Genomic DNA, 7730 nt, shown 5'->3' with positions numbered 1-7730 from the left:
AATACATGGTAACAAATCTAATATTTAAAATCTAAAAATAACAATTTTACATTAAAAAGTCTAAAAAACCCCAATATATAAAAACATACACACAATCATATCATACACAAAAACTACATAGGCAGGGGGGAGATGTCTTAGTTCCCCCATGCCTGACGGCAGAGGTGGGTTTTAAGGAGTTTACGAAAGGCAAGGAGGGTGGGGGCAGTTCTAATCTCCGGGGGGAGCTGGTTCCAGAGAGTCGGGGCCGCCACAGAGAAGGCTCTTCCCCTGGGTCCCGCCAAATGACATTGATTAGCCGACGGGACCTGGAGAAGGCCAACTCTGTGGGACCTAACCGGTCGCTGGGATTCGTGCGGCAGAAGGCTGCAAGCAAACCATTGCCTGGGGAAAGCTGCTCTACCCTCTTAGCTGGGAGTAAGTCACATTGAATTCACTGGAGCCTGTTTTTGTTTAGGCAGGCACAGGTTACCAGGATTAGGGCCCTCTTTTGACATGGGGCCAGACCAGCTTAATCAAGATGATGTTTTGGAGTAACTGGCCTGGCGGCCACTCAAAGTGAATGGTATAGAAGGAGGCCTTAGGGTGCCGTTCGAAGCTTTCACCCAGCTGCAGAGGATGCTCCTTCTTCTCCAGCAGCAGGTTTGCCACACTGTTCGTGGTTGCCGCAGTGCCCACCAAAGAACAACAAGAACCAACACAGCTGCCCCGCCCTGCCTGGCTGCCTTCTCTTCCAGGCTCGAAGCAGCATGCAATTGGGAAAATACTCCCCATCTGGGGAAATCCATCAAAGGGGACCATGCATGTTCCCAAGGGTCACATGCACTCCCTCCTGGTATCCCTTGGCACCCCCCACCCAATTTGAGAAGCACTGTTTTAAGGGTTAAAACTTCTTCTCTAATATCTAGTTGGAGCATGATAAGGAATCTGATACAGCAAGGGGAGGGGGAAATCTATGCTCTATTCACATGATTTCACAAGATCTTATGAGTCACAAAAAACGACAGAGACTTTTTCAGAGATTGGAATCCTTATATGGACTTTTTGCTAAAAGAAAAAAAAGACTGAACTGATCATTTATGGATTTGGGGGTGGACAAGGATTAAAGCGGGAGGGGAAAGAGTAAGGTGGCAATTGATAGAAAGAAGTATAGAAGTCAAAATCCCATGTTTTCTTCTTTCTCTTCTTTTTTCTGACACCTTTCATACTTTTATTGTAATGTGCAATTCTTGTAGAAATATATTTAAAGAAAGAAAAAGGGGATTTTTATATCCTAAAAGGCTCCTTTCCTCTTTTTATTTCCTTTTTCTCTTCTTGGATAAATATTACAAGGTAAAATACGGAAGTCTCATGAAATATACAGGGCTCACGAAGTCTCATGAAATATACAGGGAAACATTGCAGTATCAGTGCTGCTGTTCAAAGCCGCAACTGAAATATTCTCCTTGTTCTTTTTAAATTAGCACTCAGTAACTACTACCATCATCTCAATCTTTACCTCCTCCTGAAATATAATTTTTTCCTAATATTTTCTATGCTTCTGTAAGCCTCTCTCTCTCTCTCCCTCCCCTCTTCTCTCCCTCCCTCTCTGGTGAATGGTGCCATTTTGGATACACAGGAATCCAGCATGAATATTATTAATATTCATACAAGGAATAACAGTGTGAATATCAGCCCAAAATATCAGCTTGGCCCAAAAAACAAAGAATAACAGGCAAGACACCCCCCCTGTGCCCCATTTTGGCCGCCAGGGTGCTGCAGAAGGCAGCCGTCCCATCTCCCCACCACTACGAAGAACTTCAATACTCATCCGACCCTCAAAGAAATCCAGTTTGACATCCCTGCTTTAGATAAAGCCAATTTTCCATAGATAACTGCTTTGTCTTGAACCATCTAATTACCAAATTTGCCTATAAAAGGAAATCAGTTTGCTGCTTTTATATATCTCACAGCAGCATTTGATATGATAAGCAGAGAAGTACTATGGAGTAGATTCACATATCTTAAAATAGAACATAGACTGCCAGCTTTGAGTAATGCCCTTTACGCAAGTACAGTGTTCCCTCGATTTCCGCGGGGAATGCGTTCCAAGACTGCCTGCAAAAGTCGAATTTCCGCGAAGTAGAGATGCGGAAGTAAATACACCATTTTTGGCTATGGACAGTATCACAGGCCATCCCTTAACAATTTAAACCCCTAAATTACCATTTCCCATTCCCTTAACAACCATTTACTCACCATTACTACTGGTACTCACCATTGAATAAGGCACTTAGTGATCCTGATATTTATAAACATAATTATTTATTAACAATAATTATTATTTTTTGTTATTTATTTGCAAAAATTATTAGTTTGGTGATGAAGTATAATGTCATCGGATGGAAAAAACCGTGGTATAGGAAAAAAAACCGCGAAGTATTTTTTAATTAATATTTTTTGAAAAACCGTGGTATAGGCTATTCGCGAAGTTCGAACCCGCGAAAATCGAGGGAACACTGTACTTGTTTGAAGGTGTAGTAGGGGGTTGATGGGGCTCTGACTAACAGGATTCACACAAATAAAGGGGTAAAACAAGAGTGTCTCTTAGTTCCATTATTATTTACTTTATACATCAATGACTTGCCAGGATTAATAAAGGATCCCTTAGTACATATGCCGATGACCCTAAATGCATATTGTAGCATTTTGCTCCATGCTGATGATACAATTTCTGCGTTGGAGCTGACATAGGGCAATGCCTCACGTATCCTCAGATATGGTTCTGCGTGCCACCTGGGGCACGCATGCCATAGGCTCGCCATCACTGCTCTACCCCTGCATTTGCGGAGTGTTGAAGATCTGGCTCATATCCTATTTGACTGTGGCCTAAATAGGAGGATGAGAGACAGATACCTTAGCTCATATACTAAAGGAATGACCCATTGGGAACCCCATATTAAACCTTATGTGCGGCCAGAATTTGAAATCAACATTCATTATGGCACAGTATTTGAACAAAATGGTTTGGTTGAGATTGGCATATGTGAGACTGATTGGAGTAGGTTATAGGGGTGATGCTGAAATGTAATTTTATTTATCTATACATTAAATTATTGTATTTTATTCTAATTTCATTTTAAATTCTTTTTATTGGATTTTAGTAATAATTTGTGTTTGGAACTCTGCACTTTTATATGACCCATGGCCTAATCAATAAAGTAAACTCAAACCCCTTCCCCCCCAATTCTTGACTCTGTTTCCACAAGCTGATTGATCCTGTCAACACACGAGCACAAAATCGATTTAAACTAAATGTTAACCACTCCAAACTTGACTGCAAAAAATACAACTTCAGCAACAGAGTAATCAACGCCTGGAATTCACTACCTTTCTAAAGAATTACTGAATTATTGCTGATTATGCCCCACCTGACTCTTGCCTATAGGAAATAGATTTTGTTCAGAGGTGTATTATCTTTAAGTAACACCAGAGCGCATCTGAGAGCAATTTTGGCTTTAAAAAAAAATGTTGTAAGCAAGTTAAAAAGATAAACAGGTTAGAATATTATTGCTGGTTGGTACAAGAATCAGTTAAAACTAAACCAGTTTACCTATTATAGCAAATCCTGATTTACCCAACCAGCACTTATTTAATACATTATTTTTGGCTTCCAAACCACAAAATCTGGTTTGCACAATGCTATCCCGTTGAAGTAGACTAGACTAGAAAATCCCCCCCAAATCTTAGTATGGTATGACTTAAAACTTTGTTCAATTCATCTCCCATCCACATGAATGAACCCCAATTAGGGTTATGCTAAAAATATACTATTTTAATAAATAACAATTAAACTACAGCAGTTTAATTAATTAATTAATTAATTAATTAATTAATTAATTTGATTTCTAGGCCGCCCTTCTCCAGGGGACTCAGGGTGGCTTACAGCATAAAGTTGTAGTTTAGTTACCACAAGGCTTTTCAAATCTTTGAATTTTTTTCTTTCTTTTTTTCTGAAAGAAACATAGCTAAGCATTATTTTATTTATCTCCTCATTCATTTATTCATTCATTCATTCATTCAATTTGTTCAGCTGCCTACATTATACAAGAGACTTTCAGTGACTCACAAAAACAATCCAACAAAGAAAACTTAAAAACCACAATATATATATAAAAACTATTCATAATCAATTTATTAAATGGAAAATCAACAGTGATAGAATTCATCTTGCATCATTTCAACACAGCCATCAGAGTTGGGCACCTAATAAATTTAACTAAAACAATATCAACCGTAATGTTAATATTAATTCTAACAGCTCCCCACTATTTCCGGCCCATGGTGGCAGAATCATGTCTTCAGTGTTGTTGGAAATATCCCCGTTCCAAGCGGGGAGAAAGACACTGCAAACAAAGATGGTTTAATAAGGGACAGGACCATGTGGGTTTGAAGTCCTGGATTGAACACATGGAGTGGAGAATGTTTATATCCTCTCTTGGGCCTTGTCCTTGAGTTTCCTGTTACTGTGGCAAGGACATGTATTCTATTGATTGCTGTCAGACTCCCATGGGGTCAAAGCTGTTGTATAGTTTCCATTATGACTGAATGACTTTGCCCTGAAGGATAATCCCATCATCCTGGAGCTGAAGGTCTTTTGTTTTGTAGATCGGCTGGCCCAGTCCTTCTCAATGGGCGCCAAATATTTGCTGGGGGGGTAGGGAACTGAAGCTTTTTAGTTTCTGTCCCCCTTAAGATTTCCTTTTCTCTTTTAGGGGAAATGTAACATTCTGCCTTTTTAATATTTCCTAAAACATTCCGTTCTTCTAGGAGAGGTGGGTGGTAACTTTCTACAATGTGTTCCTAAAACTGGGAATATCAAGACCGATCTAAGATCTGGGTTGGTGAGCTCCAGGAAGGTGTAGGGTGGAAAAATCTTTCTTCCTGGATACAGTCAGATGACACCGTTCTGTAGAAAACATCTATATGCTGCCTCTCCTGCTGGTTGTGATGGGATGGGTAGATGTAACCAAGAAGAAGTCGTTCATCAAGTAATCCATCCCATGCCATACAAGTCTTTATAGGGCATAACTAGTCCCTTGAATTGAACCCACAAGCATATGGACAACTAATGCAGAGTTTTAATGTGCATTGATCGGGAAGTACATATAAAAGGGGTGAAGTCCAGCAGGATCTGACAGGTTCTGAAGAACTGGTAGTGGAAATTTTGAATAGTTCCGAGAACCAGCAAATACCACCTCTGGCTGGCCCCCGAGTGGCGTGGGAATGGAGATTTTGCAGACTTTCCCCAGCCAGCCCACCAAGCCACACCCACAGAACTTGTAGTAAAAAAAATTGATTTCACCACTGACATACAGCCACCTGCATAGTTATATTTTCTACTAGTTGCAGTGTCTGGATGCTCTTCAAGGACAGCCTCATAATAGTATTACAGTAGTTTATTTGAGAGATGACCAGGGCACAACTTGGAATTGCACAAAGGACCTTCTGGCTACAGATGCCATCTGCTCTGAGCAGGAACCATGAAGCCTCAGATTGCAAATTTAGTCTGTTTGGAGCAGTGCTACCACACCCAGAACCAAATATGGTAAATTTATGTAACCAACAGCTCCCAAACCCAAAAGCACTTAGTCTTGCTGGGGTTGAGCCTGTTGTTCTCTCTACAGACCCCCATATCCTCAAGCCTCAGGACAGGACTCCAATAGCATTGCTTAATTTGCCAAGGGTGGACATGCAAAGCTAGATATCATCAGCCTGATACCAAAACCAGGGTTTGTTGAATAAGCCAAGATGCCTTCAGTAATACCATAAATGAGATTACAGTACATCTAGATAATTGCAAGTGCAATTATCTACTACTCATTTATTTTGCTTACCATACCTATCCTATCTTCTGGAATAAAATATATTGTATATAGATGGGTTAATGAGGAATACAATAGAATGTAAATGACAAACGTGAACTATATCTATTTTTTAATATGTAAAAATCAATAAACAAAGTTAAAAAATAAATAAATGAGAGTTTACAAACCACAACACATTAAGCCCAAACCAAACAAGCTTTTATCATGGCTTAATGCTATATTGTGGATTGAGCAAATAAGCGAAATTTCAAATAAGTTGTAATTAATCACAGCTTCAGAGAAGCTATTACCATATGTAGTGGCACATTTAGTAGTTTTTAAAAACAAAAAGTGTGCCTGTAGGCTGCAAAAGACTGAGGGAACTTGCTTTAAACAAAAAAGACCAAACCTATGCATACACAAGGCGTACATCTTGAGATGTGCAAGAGTTCTCAAATTCTTTTTCTTGGCAGTTCTCCTAGGGGTGAGGTTTTGTCACTGCTCTTATTTGGCATCATCTTTTAAAGGGTAACTTAACCGTAAAATGCTACATATCTTTGGAAGCGGGTTTCTGTGCCAAAAGAAAAAGAAAAGCAAGTTTAATCAGAGAAAAACCCATCACAATCTCCTAGTTCTCTAGGTTTTATGCCAGCTGGAGGCTGTGGATGGGCAGCATTTCAGCTAAGGCAACTGGGAAAGGCTTGCTATTGGCCTCAAGCTCCGTGGAGGCTTTCTTCCAAGTTTCTGCCTGTCAGGAATGCACAAGCATTTTCACTTGGAAAAGGAAGACTTCCTTGAATTCCGAGTGTCTTAAGACTCCTCAGATATCTTAAAACGCCAAGATCAACAATGACTAAGGATCGGAGTGGCTGAAAGCCTTTCCTGGAATGAAACCTCTCGATGTGACCTAAGTGTAGCTCATAAAATCATTTACCATAATGTCCTATCTGTCAATGATTTCTTCACCCCCAAACGCAACAATACACAAGCGCGTAATCGATTCAAACTTAATGTAAACCGCTCCAAACTCGACTGCAGAAAATACGACTTTAGCAATAGAGTTATCAAGGCCTGGAATGCACTACCTGACTCTGTGGTTTCCTCCCCAAACCAGGGTGGGCTGCTACTGGTACATCCCGGAGCTCCATTCTAATAGCGGTCCGCGGATTGTGCAATTTGCGCGTGACATCTCCGGTGCAGTCTTCACCAATCCATCGCACGGCACCATCTTTCTTTAAAAAAAGTTTTCACTTTACTTTGCTACCTGCGCTGCGTGGAAGCAAAATCTCGTGAGGGGATGCACACATGCACCGGTATTCAGGTAAGAACAACCTGCCCCTGCCCCAAAACCTTAGACTATGTAAGTCGAAATCCTCGGAGAGGGGTGGCATATAAATCCAAAGAAATGAATAAAATCTAGCCGACCACACCCCATTCCTAAGAGGTCTGTGAGGGGCGAGCATAAGCACACCATTGTGCCTACTGTCCAGTGATGGGCTCCTATGGGTACGGTCAGGAACGCAGTACTGGTAGCAACATTTGGAGCTCCACCCCAGAGCACCCAATTTGCACTGAAAGATGTTGAAACAAAATGCATAAGCCATGCCCACAGTGTGGTAGTAAAAATTTTGGTAGCCCATCACTGCTACCGTCCCTGTCCTACTGCCTAATTTACCTGAACCGACTTTGCTAATGCTTATACTGTATTTATACCAATATCTACTACCTTGTACATGCTTAAAAAATAAACGATAAAATAATAATATAGAATAAACAAAAGGATGGTTGCTTAACGAGTGATTGACGGCAGAAACCACAACAGCTATTACCACAGAAATGTACCGCCAAAAGCAAAGCACATTTAGGCGTGGCGGGGGGGCTCCG

Source organism: Erythrolamprus reginae, chromosome 1, assembly GCF_031021105.1.
Source record: "Erythrolamprus reginae isolate rEryReg1 chromosome 1, rEryReg1.hap1, whole genome shotgun sequence".
NCBI classification, from domain to species: Eukaryota; Metazoa; Chordata; class Lepidosauria; order Squamata; family Dipsadidae; genus Erythrolamprus; species Erythrolamprus reginae.
The sequence above is the reverse complement of the archived record's forward strand: the minus strand, read 5'-3'. Positions refer to the sequence as shown.